The sequence below is a fragment of the Hetaerina americana genome, unplaced genomic scaffold (genome assembly GCF_022747635.1).
Source record: "Hetaerina americana unplaced genomic scaffold, ioHetAmer1.1.p SCAF_4, whole genome shotgun sequence".
NCBI lineage: Eukaryota > Metazoa > Arthropoda > Insecta > Odonata > Calopterygidae > Hetaerina > Hetaerina americana.
This window is the reverse complement of record NW_027286985.1, coordinates 93,114,605-93,137,087: the sequence shown is the minus strand read 5'-3', so window position 1 is coordinate 93,137,087 and position 22,483 is coordinate 93,114,605. Positions and strand designations below refer to the sequence as shown.

Here is a 22,483-nt window from a genome sequence, read left to right as displayed (position 1 = left end):
GCAACGCTGGTGCAACCCTTGGAAATTCGAATTAAAATTGAAAAAGAAAGTCGCGATGAGTTTTTGTGAAAAGAGGAATTCCATCCTGAACGCCTACTGCATCGCGAACACCGAAATGGAATATGTAGACTCAATTAAATACCTAGGCGTTACCCTCACTCACGATCTCTGCAGGGTGAAACACATACGGGGAATGTGGACAACAAATAAAAAATTGACATCTATTAGAAGAGTACCAGGTAAATGCGATGAAATGTCAAAGGGAAATGTAAAATTTCGCTGGTTAGGCCTCGTTTAGGACAAGCTGCTAGTGTAAGGGATCCTTATAAAGTTGGATTGATGGTGGAATTGGGTCGCATTCAGCGTAAAGGAGCTGTATTTGTGAAATGTCGATATGATAAAAGAGAAGCGTATCAAAATCATTAAGAGGAGATAGACTGGGAATCACTCACGGAGCGAAGATTAAATTACAGATTTCTCTTGCATAAATTGGATGGACGTCTCTTTAGCAGTGATGTTAATAATGTATTATTACCCCCATAGTAATGCTATAGGAGAGATAAATCTAATAAAATTAGAGAGATAAAGTATAGAACAGATTGATTTAAGATGTCACTTTTCTCGCGAACGATAAGGGATCAGAATTACGTTGTCCGACCGCGGTAGATTTGAAAGGTGGTTTGGGTCAATGGTTGTGTGGTTTGTAATCACTCTCTGCTACACAACTTAGCGGGGTTTTGTAGGACACCATTTTAATAAATAAAAAATTTACAAAATGCCTTGAGTGAAACATCGTCCGGCGTAAAATAGACTACAAATTCGTGCTTAGTGCTTGTTATTTTGTTTTGCATGAAACTATTTGCATTCCTTGTTGATCACCGCGAAAACAAATTCCGTGCGAAATATATCGAGTGCAGCGTATTGATATGCACCTTGGTCGTTTATTTTTCTCACTCGACGGATTTCTCGGAGCCGGAACTTCGCCGACTTCTTTTGAAATAGGATACGCAACCTGTGCAGCTCCTAGACATTCTCCTGGCCTTCTCCACGAAAAATCTCCAATAAATGCGGTTACAGGAAAATTGATGGGATGGGATGACCTCAATATTTATTTCAACTGTTTGTCGGCAAGTACAGACATTTACACATCTGCACATTCATTTTTTCATCGGAACCAATTACTTCGAATTTTTGCCTTACGAACTATCAACGTATAACCTATGTTCCAATCATCCCTTATGAACCTATCAAAAGATATTTTCAAAGAAAAGTAATTCCTACCAGTAAACGACTCAACAGCTTAAACTGGGGCGATGTCCATTAATATATAGTCTACGCGGAAAAACTTTTACATCGATCAACTCGAGTCCTTTTTTTTATCAAAAAACAATTCTAAAATTTTGTGATTTTAATTTGTATATATTTTGCTAAAATTTATTTTTTTATTTTAATTTTTTAAGAGTTGTTTGAAATTTTTATAGCACGTCCAATGGCAAGATAATGAATAGCCTGACGAAACAGAAAGATGACCAAAACTTGCCCTCAAGTAAAACAAGCATATATCGCCGGAACCAAAATAAAGTTTTTATGTGATCTCTTAACGAGCTCTCACAACGCTCTTCCCCGCCCCCGCTGGCACTCGCGGGGCGACGGATGCATGCGCTGACCGGCACCACCCCGAGGGGACACTCTGATTATCTCCCCCTCTCTGTTCTCCACCCACCCCCCCTCCTGTCCTCGCCGCCCCCACACTTTCGCTATCTCAAGAGCTGCCACCATCCCCGCCTGGTTGCCCCTCCCCCTCACCCCAACGCTCAAGCCGCCTTCCCCCCCCTTTCCTTCGTCCCCCACACCTGCCGCCCTCCTCGGCTTTCGCCATCCTATTACTTCCGGCCAGGATGCGAAGGGTGCACAGCTTCTCTTCCCTTGCGCGTTGCTGTGCCCCTTATCTCTTCCGAGGGGGGTCGTCAAGGTGGCTGGCGCCCTCCCTTAGATGTGTGGAAAGGAAGCGCAGCTGCTCCGGCTGAGGTGGGATTTCGAGCTCGGCTGAGAGTGCAGCATTTCGCGGCCATTCATGGCTTAAGTGCGGCGGAGACGGGAGGAAAGGGAAGCGAGAGCGAATGACCGGTGGAGAAAGCAGAGTCATAGGGAGAGGAAGGGTACTGCCTGCCGCATCAGAGGTTCCTGAAACTACATGTGCAAGGCCCTGGTCCAATTTCTTGCCCCATCCATCGGCGGAGGCAGAATGGTCAAGAGACCGGCGTTGAATGAAAATCGTTCGCCGGATTGAATCGCACCTTGTGGTCGGCCGTCTCGTGTTGGGGAACTGGTTTGCATTTCCGAGGGTGGGGCACTCCCGTGTGGATCGGGCTTCGGATCCCGGTCGCTACACCGCTCGCCACTCGCCGTCGCAGCGGATTTTCATTCCATTTATTTCATTTCTCCGCGGCATGACGTTCGTTTCTCTCGCAGAACTCGCACCCAGAACACACGTTCCTCAGACGTGATAAACAAAACATTTCGAAGCCGAACACAAACTGAAATAGAGCCGCAGTTCAGTCCGATGCAAACGCGTAAAAGGGTGTCCCGCGCCTGCATGTAGATTTCATTGCGTGATCATGGATTGATTGCACTTGGCGAGTGGGTGAGGGCGAAGAACCGACTCCTGACTTCATCACAACACTTCCATTCTAGAAATATTGTTTCAAATTAAATTTTGGTGAAAAGGTATTACGGTTTGTTATATTGCATATTTTTTCCATGCAACAGATATCCCGAAAAATTCGGGAAAAATATCCATTACTTATTGATATGCTTATTTTATTTTGAAAGAATAGTCCATCGGTCACGGTAGGCCGTGAATCCCGCCTAACATATTGCGCTAAAAATTGTAACATTTTTTACAGCAATAAATCATTTTTCAACTCCGGATCTTGTCTGCTTCCGCTCACTCCATTCAGAATTGCTTATTCTTCTCCTCAATCCACCTCGCTGTCTTTTCTTGCCTCCTTTGAATTACTCCCTTATCTCCCCTACCAAGCATAACACTTCTTCGTCTGTTTTCTTTTTTATATAAAATACCAAGCCACAACCCGCGCGTGTAATATGCGGTGCACAAATACATTATTTAGGTAAATCAGTGAAGTCCAAAACCAGTGGACAGTTTTCTCAAGGAATTTCTTGGAAATCCATGTAAAAGAATAAAGATTCGATCGATTAGCATGGGAAGTGCAACAGCTTTCAATCGAATCCCCAGGGCAATAGACTCGCTTAGACATCAGGAGGGGACGTCGTCTTCCCATGTTTAAATACGATCTGTCATCAGAGCGGGCGAGTGGACATTTTCCCAATTGCGTTCGGCATCCAGTCCTCATCGGGTGCCACGCTAGTGCAAAGGGGAGCGCCCGCGATGGTGCGTGAGTGCTCGCCCTCACCTAGACCCGTCCTCCCTCCTCCGGAGGATCGTTGCATGTCGGTGGCGAACTCGTGACCACGTGGCCGCACGCGTTGCCTCGGCGACCCCCCACCACTCTTACTTACCCCCCTTGGGGTGGCATATAAACACTCCGTATGGCTCCCGCAAACATAACGCATGTTATCATAAAAATAATTGGTTTTGTTTTGCAAGATTTGTGGAAATGAAAAATTACACAAACTTTAATCTGAAGCAGTTTTGTTACAAACAATCGTTTTTTAGAACGGCATTGCTCTGAGTGTTCTTCCGTAGTTTTTGTGTGGTAAATCAATGCGGTGATAAAGGTTTATTTTGTATGGCATTGAAGTTGCTGGTAGATTTTTTCAAGATACAGTCATTTGCTGTTATTTTTTCATAACCTCTGGAGAATATGGAATTGCATTTGTATTTAATGACAGCTTTCAATCCGTTAAAAAGAAATCAGAATCCGAATTGCATTAAATGAAGATTCCGGTGAAATATTTGCGGTCGTGATTCAATGAGAGAAAATGATTAATCAAATTGTGGATTCCATTCCTCGACCAATCACAGAAGGATATCCGATTTCATCGGATCGACATCAACATCTCTCGAGAGGTGAATGAATCGATGCAGCGAGGGAAAAGAGGCTAGTAGTGAAATTTCATTAGGTGAGTGCAACTTTTACCTCACAGTAGGCTCATATTTGTACAATTTAAGAGCTCTTGACTAAAATTCAGGAATAGTGATGACACTCCCTAATGTAATTAAAAATATTTTGACATAACTCTAGCAAGCTTACTTGAATACAATACATACGTTGGACACCTTGAGAGGTCACCAGAAACTGAATGCTCATAAGAAAAATCACAGTTGTATTCCAGCAAAAGTGAAAATACTATAGGCGCTGCGCCCAACAAGCAACCTTGGGAGCGCGCATCTCCCGCTTCCGCCGTATCTTGATCTACCCAATGCCATTGGTCGCAGCCGCAGCACGGTGCTCACGACGGATTAAATGCTCGGTCGAGTTCTGGCGTAAAACGGTGCCGAAAATGCAGCCGATTAAGCGAAAATCCATGTAGTGTGGTCTAAGAAACCTTTGGACAACCATAGAACTGTTCTTAAGAGCAAGACGATTGGGAAGAATCGAAAACAACACGGAAATTTAAAAAATCCTTTTAAATCAGGGTGGATCCTTAGGAGGCAGGACAAAAGATGCGAGGAAAAATTCTATGAAAGTTTAAATGCTGTTTGTCATTTCAAAACTTCGGTTTTTTAATTTGTTTCGTTCAAACACTCTTTTCGCTGAGATTTTACAATTACTATATATATATATATATATATATATATATATATATATATATATATATATATATATATACATATATATATATATATATGTATATATATATATATATATACATATAAATATATATCATATACATTGAAACACGAAATCACGCCATATGGCGAACAAATATTCATTCACATGGAAATAGATATGAGGAAAAGCGATAGAAGCACAGAAAGGATGAGCACAGGAGAGGTTGGGAAGGCGGAATCGAACAGATCACTAGCGCAAAAATAATTCCTTGACCGTGACTTGAACACCGGATCTTTCCACTTGCCAGGCGGATGATCTATCCCTTTTCCTTACATCTATTTCCATGAGAATGAATATATATGTATGCATATATGAATTTATATACATACATATATATTCAGTCACGTGAATACAGATATAAGGAAAAGGGATAGGAACCCGTATAAAAGATTACATATATAGGGGCTGTCCCAAATATAAGTAGAATTAATCCAAGGAATAACTGTGCTGAAATTCAAAGTACCATCAACTAAAACTCTTCATAATAGCACCGTTGTGTATCGATGCATCTCCGGTATATTATTTTATTATATTATACGCTTTCAGGGAGGCATTGATGGGATCCTCGTTCAAGCACTTCGTCACGGGCTCTTTGACGTTATCCATCATTCCACAATAGCTAGCTGTCTTTCAAGCTCCTTTTTATTATTGGGGAAAAAATGAGTGCGGCGTTGCCACATCGGGACTGTATGTCTTTTTCAAAGCGATCCAGGAGATCACGCGATTTTATCACACGAGCAGCCTTCTGATCTTCAGACAGCGCCTTTGGGGCAATCTTGGCGTACACCTCTCTCTCTCATGGCAAAATCTTCTGTGAGAATGCGATGCGCTGTGGTTTTCAGTATATTGCACTCTTCTACTATCATTCTGGCACTCGGATGTCCATCGGATTTGAGTACGTCTCTAACTTTTGACGCAATTTCGTCACGTCCAGTTGACTGAGAGAAGTCGCACTACTCACATATGTATGTACCTGCATATTGTGTGGAACAACTTTGAAACAATGGGTTTGGACGAGTACGCAAATCAATCTGGCCGCTTTCCGTCACAGCTCTCTGCCCGGGCAACCTCCCGGGAGCATTGGGACATGCTTTGTCGCGACCTTTCTTGCGCAATCTTCTGTCGCTACCTCCTTTTGACTTCCACATGAGAAAATATATCAGCCCCTCTTCCCAACACGTCTCCTTCCGGGCGCTTATCTAATCTCTATTCTCTCGCCCTTTCAATCCATTTCCTCCGCCACTACACTCCACCGCCGTTTCCTCGTTCTTTTATCCGAGTCACATTCCTCCGTATTGGTCCAATGATCATCCCTCGCCAATTCTCCTCAGTCCCATTTTTCGTCCAAATTAACGTTTACATGGGCCACACGCATTTCGCGGCGCCCTCTTCCCTTCCTCCATCGCATCAGCGACCGCCCCACCCACTGCGTGCAAACACCCAAGACAGTGCGCGTCTAGGCGCTGGGACGGAGTGAGGCTCCGAAGGGGCGGGGGGCGTCAAGGCGAAAGAGAGCCATTGTTTCCCCGCCGTCCAAATTAAAGCAATGAACCCGGATGGGGGGGGGGGGCAAGTAGGGCACTGCGAGGAGATGGCAGAATCATACGAAGTGAAATGCACGTAACGATCACTGCCCACGGATGATCGCCTCCGGGAATGACCGATCTCTTAAAATTGAACAAGTTGTCGTGCCACGAGTGTGTGAGAAGAGGGAAGAGTTGATGTAACGTGCAGAATTAAATCTTTAGTTGCTATCGGTTTCCAGAGGAGCGTCATCGTCCGGAAGCAAATGTGACCTCTCCCTCCCTCGCAACGGAGGCCTCCACTCCGCGCGACAGGCACGAACGCACGCACGGGTGATTGTGTGTGGATCATGATTTCAGCGTCCAGGCAAGCTTACCCGTCAAATTAGCAGCTGCACTCCTGCACACCCGGAGTGAGTTCTCGAAAATGTCACCCGTGGAACCCGAAGCTACATCTATTTCCGTTGAGCACAACCCATCGATGACTTACATTTGTTTGCGATTTTTAGAAGAAGTCTCTAATCCAATTTATAATTTATTCATCGATACCATAGCATTTAAGTTTGTGTAATAACTTATTGTGCGGGACGAGGGATGACGGTATTCCGATCCCTATTTCTCCATTTATTATTATTATTGTTAAAAATACACATGTGCTGATAGACATTGTCAGGTGGCACACAAGTCCTAAATAATCGCAAAAGATAAACCTCTCTCTGCCCAACTTATTTTCTCCTCCGCCGCACAAACACGTCACAAAAGCCTTCACCAATCTACGCTCTACGTCATATTTAAGTTTTTAATAACCTTTTCTTATCATCTGGACTTAGTTCACCCGTCATCAATTCTCTTTTCCTTGAGAATGCGTATTTTTCTAACCCAGTTATTCTAATGCCTCCATTACAGGATCCCCTTTTCTCTAAAATACTACCCACACTCACGCACTGCTCTAGTTTATTCCCTCATACTTTAACGTTAAACTTACCTTTCCCATTTCTCCGGAATCTCATTATTGTTTGCTTGAGGTTTAACCTCATTCCAAACCCCTTCTATCGTTCTTGTTATTATTATTATTAAAAATACACATGTGCTGATAGACAGTGTCAAATGGCACACAAGTCCCAAATAATCGCAAAAGATAATAGATAAAATCAGACTTCAAAACACAAATCTCTTTAACAAAACAAGCGAATCCCCATCCCATTTACAACCATTAATCAGCAAGGAAAAAGATAAATTGAAAAAATTAAGCTATTACATATAATACAATATACCACACATCAATCAAATTATTAAATATATACCTTACATCTATTCTTAAAAGTATACACTCTGTTAGGAAAGGGCTCGAATATTTTTGCAGGTAAGGTGTTCCACTCAACAATTGTTCTATTTAGAAAAGAAATTTTTTTTTATTTGTTCTCTGTGCCCGGCATTTTACCTTAAATTTGTGATCATTTCTGCCTATAAAATTTGGGTTCCCCACCTCTTTCCTAAGATCTGCCCAAGCTTTCTCCCCCTTCAGGATTCGGAGCATTCCACAAAGTCTGCTTACTTTCCTTCTAGTTTCTAGAGGCTCCCAGCCCAGCGTTTCTAGCATGTCAGACACTCTCCATTCTCCTATGCTTCCCCAGTACATATCGGGCAGCCTTCCTTTTGCACCTTTTCCAGTTTTTCAATATGACCTACTTCATGAGGGTCCCATACAAGAGAAGCGTACTCTAAATTTGGTCTTACTAGGGTCTGATACGCCTTCTCCTTGGTGGCTCTAACGCTTTCTTTGAGGTTTCTCATCACCCAATGAAGAGTTTTGAACAGTCTTTTTAGACAGTCATTGACTTCCCTCTTCTTGAGCAGCGATACAAACCGACTCGAAAAAAGGCCTCACCCTCCGGAACTTGTTATTGTTATCATTGTGCATTCTTTTTTAATCTACCTCAATTGGACACACATCCGAAACAAACACTGGAGGTCCATCCATCCCCTCGGGACGTCGCGTCCACGGCAGTCGTAAACACGCACGCCCCCCTTCCTCGTGTTCGTCGGTCGGTGTATGTTTAACGGACTTACCGCCGTGGCACGAATTATGCTCGGATATCTATCGAGAAAAAGAAGGGCTGGACCTCGCGGCGTTTCATTTCCTTTCATTGTTTAACATGGGCAATTTTAGATTAACATCGAGTTATTATTATTTGCAGTGCTTGGCGAGTGCATCGAGCAATAATACATATTCGATATTGACACCGAGGATGATGGGCTATTCATATCAGAAATTATAAGCATATTTCGATAATACCGGTAGTATCGTTTATGCTGCGCTCCGACCATATCGTACTTAAATAGACTTTTAAGTGGAATATTGACTTCGCTATCCATACAATTGATCTTAGATATGACAACATAGGTACTGCACGAATAGTTTTTCGACTATCTCCACGTGGAGGATATCCGAATCACTCTCCTACTTGTGAATCCAGAATATCGCCCATATTGTCTACGCAGTTCACATCGTAAATATCTCCAATATCATCTCATCGGTATGTCCACGTATCGTACGGCGCCAGATTCGTGGTCGTGGGCGGAAGTGGCGGAGGAAGATGTGAGCGGTGCTATAATAGTGGGGGTAAAAAGCGAAGTGGGGAGGTAGGTAAGGGCAAGGGAGGGAAGTCGGCTAAAGACGGCCAGACAGTGTCTGGCGCGCCGATGGCGGAGGGGCAGAGGGAGGGGGCGGAGGGTGAAGGAGGCAGACCTCCGAGCGAGGGGAGGACACGCGCTCGTCCCTGGCCGAGCAAAGAATTCCGATTTCGGAGGCGGCAGCCACGACACTTAAACACTCGATGTGCTACGCACGCACATGCATAGGAATTTTCGTCGACCTGCGAGCAGTTACGTCAGCGACGGGAGGAGAATGCATATGCGTGGCATAGTTTTGTTTCCGAAAGGTTGCAATTTCCAATCGCTCGACAGCGGATCGCACAATTTTGAGAACTTCTGGAGGGTTCGTAGCGGGATTGCCTTTGACGTCCTTAACACTTCGCCACTAAATGATCGCTTGGTTCAAAAAATGACGGATTGAAGGATGATTGATTTTTGTTATCCCCATGCCTCATAGCAATCTTGATCACGGCACATGCCTACTTACGTTCGAACGGGTATCATCTTTTGGAGGGCAACGAATAATACAACGTACGGCGTTTTCAAAAGAGCAAGTTAAACTTGAAAAGTTGGACATTTAGAGGCGCCCAGACAAGAGCACTCACGGCATTGTTACATTCCGGAAATGCAAGATTCCCGATATTTACGTATATTCCCTGAAATACAGTAAAGCATATGCTTCAATTTCCGGTATGTATTAAATCTTCAGTAATCCCATTAGTTAAAATCAAGGAAACCTTTCGCCCACTCCAATTTCATGAAATCTCCAGCTCCCCGGTTAATTAAAACATTGAAGAGAAAACTAATTTTGTTTCCATTTAAAATAAATCATTCGAATCGTAAAAAAAGATATTCTTTGCGATAATATCGCATCCATTTCTTTTTCCAGGAATCATGCATAGTATTTCTATTCGACTAATGCCAGGGGGGTGGGGGATCGTAAGCAGCTTGGTCATAAATGAATGTGTTCTGTTATTCGTTCAATACCTAATTGTTTAGCCGCTAAATAATAGCTATTAAATTTAATTTTTTTGGCGCCTCAACCGCTGGCATCACTAGAACCTTCGGCCGTTTCCATAACGCCCGCTGAACATGGCAAACGGCCGCTGCAGATTGCATTTCGACACATCGATTATGTAACATAAAATGTAATGGTTGGCTAGCGTCAATTCTATGAATGTTTCGAGCATGATGATATCAGGACACAATCTTCAATTCAACACGGTTTACGTCACTCGAAGCAGTCTTCGCTTTTTATGTAGACACGAGCGACCTCTGACCGTCGCAGTTTTCCGCTTTCTCGGCCTTGCCATTCTTTGTTTGGTACCTTTTTTTCGATTTGCTCTCTGAACTCCTTCATCCCAAGTGAATCTCAGTTTTCTTCTTATTTTACTGACAGCAGGACGGAGAACGTTGAAAACTCTTGTCTGTTTGCGAGCGTACCCTTAAATACTTCTCTAAACGACCTCTGATAGTCCATCTACCTCCGATGCCCACGCCACTGGAGCTGTTTCTGCTCTATAGTTTCCAAGACCATATTCTTCTTGTCTGTTTGCACTTAATTTCTCGCGTGATCTCATCGCGGAAATAGATACGATCTTCGTAAAAAAAATCCATTTCTACCTCCTGTCTTCTGTTTTTATTCCTCTTGGTAATTGGGCAACATTTTGGACCATAAAAGGCGATTGAGTGGTTCCACAATAATGTAAGCATCATCGTCTACACGTTCATTTATTAGGTGCGTGCCTGTGACTGTAATTTGAACCAAAAGATATTCCTTTCCTATTTCCGCGTGTGGGTCCCGCGGTGCGGTGGTTGGGGTAGGGGGAGACACCTTCGGGGCAATTTGCGACACCCAACCCCTCGCCCACCCACGCCACCGGTTCCCATTCGCCAAGAGAGCATGCGACCGCGTGGGCTGCCTCGAGCGAACGAATATTCGGAGGAGGTGCGCACGCCCTCCTCGCAGCACCATCTTCCGCCCCCCCCCCCGGCCTCGACCCCTTCCACGACCATTCCCTCGCTCACTTCCTTTCCCACGCCTCGCATGAATCCCGTGGGCGCCAATGAGATCATCCACGGCCAAGACTGCGGAGACAATACGGCGATTGTTTTGACACGCCAGAAGTAAAATGAATAACAGGTTCCCTGCAACTACTCATTACAGCCGTCGCATCCGCCCAATTTCATTCTTTTTTTGTCTCCCCCCACCCCCAAAACCTGGACAAAACCCTTGCCTTTTAAATACCGCGCACCCCTCCCCGTTTCCTCGTAAGACGACTTTCCCTTTGACCATCGAAAAAATAAACAAGCGAAGCAAAGGTATGCCCCGCGGCGATGCCGGGTTGAAAGCCCGCGAAGTCGTTCGCTCGCGCGCGTGCGTTCCCAGTCCACGTGACGGCGAGCACCGTGAATGGAACCGTAGCCCCCTTTCCCCCAGCCGGCGCTACGGCCAAGGAGAAAGAAGTCCTTCCTCGCTGGGAGGCGTGGCTCGAAAGATGCTGCCCGTACACTATTCTCGCTGCACGGAGAATGATCCTGGTGTTGAACAATACAAGATACGAAAGCTCTTCTTCTACGTACTCCCCACCTTACTTGAATCTCTTCTGGTTCTATCAGTGACTTCCTTGTCTTGCCCCTTACGACAGGCATAGTTTTTCCCTTGGTACATCGTGGCAATTCTCTTAGCTTCTTTTATGCCGTTTCTACTTTTACCTCTTTCTGATCTATTACCACCCGGATATTTCCCCCACATCTCCTTTGCCCTATTAGTTTATGGTCTAGGTTTAGCGTTCAGCTTTCTGTATTTCTTCTCTCCATTCCTGAGTTTAGGTTCTTCCATTTCTTCTTGCTTCTATCCTCCTAAGCATGGCTTTTTTTAGTTCCCTTCTTCTCTACCATTTCTATCGTTTACTTTTTCTTCTTCCTATCGGTCTTAAGCTCCACCCATTTTTCCCCAAACGCCGTCACTTCCTTTTTGTGCAAGTTTTCTCTGTACTCCTTCATTGCTCCAGCCAAACCTTCAAGATTCACATTTGGCCTCTTCCTCCTTCCCCTCATAATCCCCTATCCTCCTTAAGACTTGAGTGAATTATGCAGTTTGTAAGGCAAACAAAATCTCTTTATTGGCGATTCGATAAAGCGGTTTACTTCTAGATATTGCGTGTTAATTTCATCCGCGTTGAGAGATTTCGCTAACGGTTTGGGATTCCTTTAACGTTTTCACTGATACTCATTTTTGCCATACCTCAAATTTCATTTTAGCTATCTTTTATTTTAAATACTGGGTGTGACGTATACTCAAGCTATTGCACTGGTTTAAAGAAGACGACGGCTATTTGCGCAACTTAAAGAGCTATTTTCGACACCGTTAAACAGGTGCAAAATGAAATAAGGTTGCGCACCGAACGCGTGGCTTTTTATTGCCCATTCGAATATATTGTTTTGTGTAAACAGTGATACGCTCGCCATATACTACATAGCTCTGTTTTACCACTTGTTTTTTTAATATCAATTTTCTTCCGAAACGGGCGATTGCGTTCTAATGACCAGTATCTTCGCTACACCCTTAATATCTAACTCAATGGGTGCTGGGTATTAGAAGAAAAACTAGCTCGTTTTCTTTCACCCATTTAATTTCGTTCGCCGTAGTGACAACTGATAAACTACTCCGCTGAGCAGAACTCAATGCACTCAAATCTTTCGGCGAAATTTCGCGGAGCAGTGTTCATGCGGATATATCGTGTCTCATTCCTGCAGCGTTTAAGATGAAAGGTAAGAGACACCACACTTGGTCTTTGCGTTACACTGGAAATATATTTTCTGGCTATACATTACATGTATGTTGCTTGCCGATCATTAATGGAATTCTACTAAGTCTCGATCTTAATTATTTCTCTCTCATGCCAGCTACATCTGCTGCAAGAGTGAGCTAAACACGAAACTTGGCAAGGAAGGCTAGATTTCTCACCGGCATGGGATACACGCTCTTCCCCCACCACTCATTTTCTTCTGCGGGCAGAACGGATCGAAATTCTGAAGAGGACACAAGATTCAAGAGTGTGTTTCCCCGAAAATACAATAGGCACTCACCGAGCCAACAACCTCTCCGGGACAACGGCCGCGTACGGTTGGTCAGCCTGCGGGAAAAGTTTCAGGCATGGCGGCATTTCGTCTTTCTCTTGCGCGTCGGGATATGTTTTCCCGAAATCGAGCCAGTGCGGGTCGAAAATGAAAAATAGTACTGGTCGTAAATGAAAAGTAGACCTGGAAGGGTCGTTCCGGTGTAGGACCAAAGGACCCACGGCGACCCCCCCCCCCTTCCCTCCCGTCGGCATTGCTTTCCTGGTTACCGAAAGGGGGGGGGGGAAGAGGCCCCCTTTCCCCAACTCCGGCTTGCGTTGTGAACCGACCGGCCTGAAGGCGTGCGTTGCCTCGGCGACGTTCTCTGAGGAGGTTGTCGGACGTGCGCTTTTGTGCGGAGACTCAGTGGCATCTTCTCCTCGCGGTTAACAGCGATCGGTGGAAAAAAAAGTACTGAGGAGGGTGATTTCGAAAGTTTCGCAATTTCGTCATGCTTCATTAATCCATGCACACGAATCGACTTTTTGAAATAATTCGCCCGACAATGATAAAGGACATGGTAAGGAAAGCTTAGAGAAAATACGCGATAAGATTTTCTACGAGAAGAGAGTAAGCTTAACAAGAATGGTGTAGGAATATTAGGTTTGGATCCCTTTGAGAGAATCACGAAGGGAGCAGGCGAGACTTTCAGACTTAAGAGTAATGCACAGGACAACTCCGAGTTCCCTTGCGACACCCGAGGGAATCATTTCGGCATTGAATTATATTGGTAGATCGAAGCACAGGGGTACTAAAGTAAGAGAAAGGGAGACTTGGACACCTTGGACACCAGACAGATTCAAATGCCCATTCCTCCAGATGTCGGGGTAGTGTGTCGACGCAGAAAATTGGTGTCGTTAGCTTCACACGTCCTCCGTCATCTCCTGCTAAAATATTCAAAGAGACCCCTCTATTCTTCCAAGTCACTGCACAAGTAACACGCTTCTGGGATCTAAAATTGAAATTATATGCTCGGCATGATCATCCGGGAGAATAACATTTGGAGGCCGGCAATGAGGCCCTGGGTTCAAAGTTCTGGTTTTATGTTATCCCATCCATTACTTATACGTGAATTATTCCCAAGGAAAGAAGGCGAAACATGGCCTCCAAATACATTTACATGAACCGGTAAATGCATTGCAACCCTTCACACTTCTCTCAGATGACCTGTATCTCTCTGTAAATGATCACCCTATTCGCGTGGTCCAATGATTGTTTCGTCAAGTGCCCACGGAATGAGAATGTGACTCCCAGCAGCATTGGCATTCTCAGAGGTCATCTTTAGCAGCCTCGATCCGGCGGACAACTCCAGCGGGGAATAGGACTCCACGGGAACTTTATACCTTCGAAGAATCCCAAATGGTCCAGAGTAATAGGTTGTTATTATCGAACAAAATCACTTCCATCCTTTAAAGGTAAAGAATGCTGCCCTGCCAAATACAGCTGTGCTCTCCGGAAAAAAAATAATAATAAAAGAGGGATGGCGAGGGACTTCCCAGAAACCATATCGGAGGATTTTCGCACGGTCGCTGGCCTCTCTCACCCTCCCGCCTCCCACATCCTACCTCCCCGCACTCTCGTCCGGGGGAAGCCCTATCCCTCTCATCGCTCCCTCCCCATCCCGCCCCCCAAATGGGCAGGCGGGTGACCTCTTCGAGGGGCTGCTGCCCCCCGTGTGCCTCACTCTCGTCGTACGGCCACCTCGCGCATCGCGTGCGCCCCGCGACTGATAATGCATTGGCGAAGAGTGCCGACGGCCCGTGGGGACGGGAGGGCGGCACGAAAATCCGATGTTTCGCACCCTTTGCTAACGGCAAAGCCCTTCGAGTGCTCAACCGCGAGGGCCCACGGCCTAATCTCGGGTCGAGGGTAGGTTCTTTTCTCAGGTGGGGAAGATTGGACTATTGGACGTGCGTACTATATTCGAGAAAGACGAAAGGAGCACGCCGATAGGAGTCTTCTCATTGTTACCAAACGATAGTTTTCTCAACCAGGAGAAGGTGTTGGTATTCATAAAAATATTCTCCATTTTGGACCGCAGGTGATTTTTAGCCGGCGAACAAACCCAATAGATCGATTGATCATATCCCACACAATACATGTAGTATACACGTGTCAGAAAATATTTGTATCCGAAACCGCATTTTCACGGATTCCGGCGCTGAGAAGATTCACCGAATCAATTTTTCAAGCTTCTATCCCTTATCAAGCATGAGGGGCATAAAAAAATACTTAATCGAGGTTTTTTCCTCGAACATATCTATGTTTAGCATTGCCACCGCTGTTTAAAGTATCCCTAAAATTAAAGGATCTTACTGTCTCTCGGGAGCAGGAAAACTACATATCGGCCTTAGGAAATCCTAAATACCCCAGCTTTACCTTGGTAACCCAGTACATTAATTTCATTCACTGGCATGAAATTAACTAGCACCGGTTACGGGAGAGTTGCCGAGGGACGCTGACAGAGACCCTTGTAGGTTCCGAAATATTAATGCAATTGCTTTAATGAGAATGATGGAAAACATTGGAAATTAACGGTAAAAACGTGTATCTAATCAAGAATCCAAGTAAATTCTCGGTTACTTCTGCTGCTATCGCAAACACATAGACCTGAACTTTGACACGTCCTACAGGAGCATCAGGGGGGCAAATCACTCATCTCCGGAAATGGCTATAATTTACGCTTTGTATTCAACTTAGGGCGTACTAATTACCTTCCATTAGGATCTGGTATGGGTACCAACGTCTGGATTCTTTATTTATATCGGCTTTATTCTCCTCGCTCGACTAATGCGCAGGATTGTCGCCTGAGCACTCACTTGCCAGATGCGTCGCGATGACGATGGGGTGGGTGATTTGGGAAGTGAGGGCGAAAGACGAGCTGTCTTCCCGATTGTGTGCGCACGAGCCGTGAGGACGAACGCGAATGTGCTTCGTGGGCTAATGTTTACCGATAATCATACTTTTCCACGTGGGGAGTATATATCTTCGAAATACAAGGCTCTTCGGCGACATGCAAATATATAAAAACACTAATATAGATTTTTAAAACATGGAAACACTAAGAAAGGGCCCTCGCATATGTAGTTTTGACGGTTCGACGTCGTCATCAGAATCAATTTTAAAAATCTACATCTGTGTTTTTATATATTTGTTCGTCGCCGAAGAGCGTTCCATTCCGAATATATATATATATATATATATATATATATATATATATATATATATATATATATATATATAACGTAATTCCTCTTGACGCGGCACCCTAACGATGCTATGGAAACAAAACACAACTATTCTTTTGGCGAATATTAACGCCCCTGTTTGACTAATTTTCCCAGGGCTAGATTAGTTTTAAATGGCTATCTGGCGGCCTGAGTGCGGTATTTGTATCCTTTTCATCAAAAACCCGAAGGCTGCTTTCGAAATAAAATATAAATGAAGCGATTTCTTTAGTATATAGGCTCCGGCTTGTGAAATGTTCACGTTTAACAGAGTAATACGAGGGAGCAGATCCTTTCCCTGAACCGTCTGCGGTTCCAAAGGAATTTCTCGAACATGAAAAACAAGTTTGGGAATGGATAAGCTGTTGGTGCCCAGAGTCGTCGCACGGATGCAAACCCGCATCCTCCAGCAAACGAGCCCAAACGAACCCACCGACAACGAACGCATGGGCTCGAAGTGCTCCTCGGAGGAGTACGTAAACCTCCAACCTCGAGGACAATGAGTCACCGGGTTGAATATCCTCCCGACGGCTCTCACGGATTCGCTAATGGACGCTCCTTGCCCTCCGCCGTTTCCTACTTTCGCGTGCAGTTCAAACCACGCCCCCTTCCAAAGCCCTCTCTCTCCACTCCCACCGTGGGCGGAGGGCGTGCGCCGCATAATTGGGAGGGCGAAATTACAGTCGTTTTTCGCTCTGCACAAATGACAATCATTTTAAAAATTACTGGGTAAATAACAGCTATATTAAAAAAATACACTAACTTTTTTACTGATTTGGTATTGAAATGGAGAATTCTCAAGCATGGGCAAACAGATACCATAAAACTAAGACAACAGAAAAACGTTATGGCTTTAGACTACAGCAACAACTTCAAAAAACATTAAAAACCAGTACATGAATAATGAAAAAACTTACGCGAATTGGCCTTCTTTCGTCATAGTATGAAATATTGCAGACCAAATGATATTAACCCATTAAATACAAAGTCGCATCTGAACGAATAATAAACGAAACCTTTTATACAATACCGAATGCATTCGAACCATTACAAGCAGAGGATTTCATTCTTATGCACTTTTCTCAACCTGTAATCACTATGAACCCTGTTAGGGTTTCAAAAGTGAAGTTCATTGCTACCTAAGTCGGTGATAAATTCACCCTCCACCCATTTCAAATCCAATAATTCCATAAAGAGAACTGGAGCTATACGCGGAAAGGTTTAATAATAATGATAATAAAATACCCCAGTAGATGTCGTGGTCTCTGACCATTACCGCAGAAATGACAATATTTTTCAGGACTATTTTTTCGATTATTTTGTCTTTAATTTTCATGGTAACTCTCCTCTAGTCACGAAACAGCTGCGATATGGAGATTTTGAGGAAAATAGAAAGTACGTATCATGGTATCTTCTGTAATATTTTTCGTTGTAATGGCTATAAACCCAAGCATGCGCGCTCGATATACGATAGAAATCAACGTATGCCACCTACAGTGAAAATAGTAGGACTACAAAATTTTCTGACAAATACATGAAACTAAGTTTTAGCAAATAAAATTTTCGATTGCGTTGAAACGCAAAAACTCTCCATCTCTTAACTAGATGACTCTATTTCGCAATCGTAAACACAATCTGGGTCGTGATATGAAAAGAAGCCATCATATAAAGCGGGGTTGTGGATCGATTCCCAAAAGATAGGCAGGGTGAGGTTAATTTCTGATCCCAGTGCAAATCTTTACTTTTCGCCCCTTCAGAGACGTCCGTAATCATTTTCGCTAAAGCATCAGAATGCAAACTCCCACAGCATCCTCATGAAATCAGAAATTGGGGCGAATATTTTAAATTTAAGAGGTTGTAGGTAGAGGAGCTCCTTTTGGGAATTCAATCTGATCGCATAAAGCAGAGAGCGAACATATATATTTTATACATTTTTCATTAAGGATAACGACTTCCGAAGCCATGGTTAATATTTTTATGAGGACAGTCTTATCTTCCCTAATAATTTTCACCTGTGAAAACTTTCAATTTTTTTCACAGCATTAAAAAACAATTTCGAGTGAAATTTCACAGATTTGAAAGTACTAGTCACGAGAAGGAAGTAACACAACTCGGGAACCCATTGATGGGGGTGCTCGGAGGAGACGCGAGACGTGTCCTCACGACTTCCCCGCCCTCGCACGCGTGTCCGCGCGGTCCAGCCTCGGCGCCACGTCCCGGGCGTCACCCTCGGCGGAGAGCGCGTGGGTGGGCGGGGCGGGGGGAGGAAGGAAGCTCTAGGAATAGAAGCGGAAACGCTGCGCATCTATGCAGACCCCCTCTACGGACGTGTGCATCAGTCCCACTCCTCTTCTGACGACGCACTACTGGTGTCACCCCACGTTTGCGCACTATTTACGAAGGAAACGAAATGCAAATCTTTCTCTCGGCGTCCCTTGGAGAAAACATTTAAAACGCGTAGAGTTGAAATTATATCTAATTATTTATATTCATGTCCAACCTGATTTAAAAATACCATGGCAATCGAAGCGAGTTAAAGAGCAGTGTCCCACTTGAGCTGAGCGTTACGGCATGTGGCACACCATGGTGACAAGGGGGGCAATTCCTCGATCCATCCCTTCTAAGGAAAAATCTGACATAAAACTCACTCGACTTCGTGGAAGTTGGAAGGCTTGATGAAGGGGGTGTCCGGAGGCATTTCCCGGGATTTGAACCTGACCCTCCCCGGTCAGTAGCTGAGCGCTCTACCCGCAGATCTACCAACCTCCCCCTCCCAATAAGTTCATACATTATTGCAATGTATTTTATGGGAACAAATTATGACATTATTAAACATCCAGTAATGGCTAAAACTGGTGGAACAAGGCGGAATGAGTAACAACATTGGTCAAACGCTACCCAGAGGGTATTTCCTCTTAAAATAAAATCCGTCTTTCAACCGAACGGCTCTTTACCCATTCCCACGTACTTAAAGAGTTAATAAAACGGCTTTACAAGCTGAACGAAAAAAAAATGTTTTCAGCACGTCGACACTCGTGGTCGCCCGTAATACTCTGGAATTACTATAAGCCTGTCATCATGGAACCCCAGGGAACAATTCACCCGAATTCACGCGACTTGCGAACTGCGAAGCAACGCCAGAAAGGCGATCCCAAAGTTTGAATTTGAAGGTGGGCACGAGAACCGCCAAAATAACACGAATGGATTTGTTGGACGACTACAGGAAACCCGTACCATATTTGTCTTGTGATATATGTAATATGAACGAATTAATGAAAAATTTTATTTTCAGTCAAAATGCCAATATGTTATGGACCCCTACTCTGATCGAGTTAAATCTACCTTTTCATTTGTGAATTGCGCCGCTATGAATAAATTGCCGAAACTTGTTGCATCAAAGGCAGTTACTGTGCTGAAAGCGGGATTTTTAAGGTTTAAGATACTCGATGGTGTGTGTCATACTGCACCTCAATGATTCCCAAGATAAAAAATTACCTAGGTGGCATTTCCCGGCCGTATTCACATGCTCGAAGCGAAAATCAAACAGCCATTCGAAAACAAATGAAAACACTTCTCACCAAATCAATCGGGCCGGCATTCATGAAGTAAACATTTATATTAAACATTACTGTACTGTGTGAGGAGAGATGGAGGAGTACTTTGTCTGCTTTGCCCATAGTTCGTCGTTAGAAACGATTAACGTTTTTTCTTCAATCTGTATTTATGAATGGCGTTTTTAATTTTTTTATCCTTCGTTATTTAGGATTAAAGGAAAACAGACACATAATAACAATACCTTCGGACAGTTTCATTCGAGAAATCTCGATGGGATCAAATCCAAAACTGTTTGAATGCGAACATAGTGGAACGAAAGTTGCAGACCGTGCCTCGCGTACGAAACGTGATTTCATGAGAAATTGATACGAGAACAGATTCCATCGTAGATTGCTCTTAGGAACAAGAACATTCATGCAGTAAAAAGCCCATTCTCGCTCTTCATTTTCCTCATTCTGAAACTCCTCTAGACGTCTTCTTAGTTTTTCGCAACATGATCCGCAACGTGAATAGATCTTCGACTAAGAGAGAAAATTTGCATGCTGACAGAACTTGGCAGTGAGGAAGCGTTCTCCCTTTCAGGAATAGAACGCCTGCGGCGAATACTAATGACGGCAAACGTCTTGACGATACGATACCGGAGTCGCAAGACTCCAAAGGGAAACGATTTCCTATCCAGGGTCGTGCGTGTGGGCGTTATCCTTGCCTCCACTCGTTCTGTAAGTCCTGACCTTCCCCACCCCTCGCCTGCGACACGAAAGTCCCAATCCTTCTTCCTACCCGCAACCCTTACAACCGCAAAACCCTGTCGTCCCCCTCCCCCCACCCGCCATTCGCTCCCCCGTGGTATATCCGGAGGCGATTCTATGTTCCGGAAGTAGGAATCGTTGAGCGGGCGGTGCAGAGCACGCGATGGCGTGGCCATTATACCAATCCAAGCTCCAGATTTTGCATGTGCAGTATGAATAGGATCAGTAAAAATATCGCCCTCGATGAAGCGTCGTCGCCAGAAATTAGCTGCCCGCCTGCTAAAACGATCGAACTTCAGACGCATTGCCCACCGTTGTTCATAGTTCCAAGTCACCGTGTTCTGTTGGTCGGCATTTTCAACCGGAAAGCGAAGGTGAATTTGATTTAAATCCGTATTTGAAACAATAAACATTCGTTTGAATATTCCTGGTTTTTTCACACCATTTTTGGTGCCTCCATCCCGTTTGCCAAATATTATAACTTACCGCCCATTTAAATAAAATCTACGCAACCTTGATTTTTTTGCGAGGTGTCATTATTTCTATCTCATTGATGTGGGTGGCGTAATCCCTCCTTAAATGTCCTGCCTTACCTTAATATCCAGGTGCCCACCCTCGCCATCTGCACGTGTGAATTGCAAACAATATAATACAAAATTATAAGAAAACTAACTGGCGCCCCATGGTTCATTAGGAACAAGGACCTCAGAAAAGACCTCCAGGTAACCCCTATTCTTCATGATGTCAAAAGCTTACTCCAGTCCTTCGCAGAAAAACTACCCATTACTGAAAACTCCCTTTTTAACACCTCTGGAGCTACGAAACAGACAGTTCAAAGAAGCACCAGCGACCAAAAAAAGCCCTTACAAACTCTTATATTCCCACCCCCTCACCTTAATCATTCCTCTCTACTCTAAGACAATCTTAAATAATATGTTACCAAACTCTTACATGAGACAACACCCATTAAAAAACTCGTCGGGGATGACCAAATGGTCAGGCACGACAACGATTAAAAAACTTGATAAAATGGTGTGGCATGACGTGTGAATTAATTCGTGTTCATAGTTCAGGGAACCCACTCCATTCCAAGGAAATGTGAATTTCAATCAGGAGAATGAAAATCCAATTAGTCAGGTTTTTAGGAGATTAAAACTTTTTAGCATTTCTCCACGATGAAAAAAATGCAATTCAGTTACCACTGTTAATTTGCTTCCGATGAAATCCTTTTGTCAATAAGACGTTTGAATTTTGCCCAATTATATCAAAATGATCTGCCAGCCCAAACACGTCTGACAAGAGAAAATTTGGACCCTCCATACCCATTTATTTCTAATCGACAGTTAAAATAAATGTAGGGGGAGTGGATCGGATGAGTCTGGAGATCCTCGGAATCGTTTCATAGCGGACTGACTGACTGAGGATCCCTCGCGACCTCCACCAATACCAGAGCGGTTGGTTACCAACTAAGGGTTCACCAATGAGGCGTTCACCAACCGCTTTGGTGAACGCAGGAAGACTGTTTTTTTTATATGGACATCGTCAGTTTCTAAGTATAAATACACTCTACAATTATCGACCCTCCTATAATAGAAATATTTCAGCGGAATAAAGTGAAAATTTTATTTAACACAGCGTGAAGTTTCATCTCCAATCTCAACTGTTTAGTGAAACTGTTCCTCAGAATTAAGGCAGTGGCCCTAAATCGGATAGTATGGTTCCTTTGTTGAATAGTTATGTCAACTATAATATATAGCTTGAACGTCGTTTATTAATGCCTTAACCTTCGCTGCCCTCTTCTTTTCTGGTGGAACAGCACCTTTTTTCATGCATCA

The 22,483-nt window shown here is 44.0% G+C and overlaps 1 protein-coding gene across 1 annotated transcript in view; it reads left to right on the top strand.

Moving 5' to 3' along the window:
* Nucleotides 1-22,483, top strand: part of path (solute carrier family 36 member pathetic) — a 93,536-nt gene that overhangs the window by 24,139 nt on the left and 46,914 nt on the right. The gene's annotated exons all lie outside the window — the stretch shown is intronic.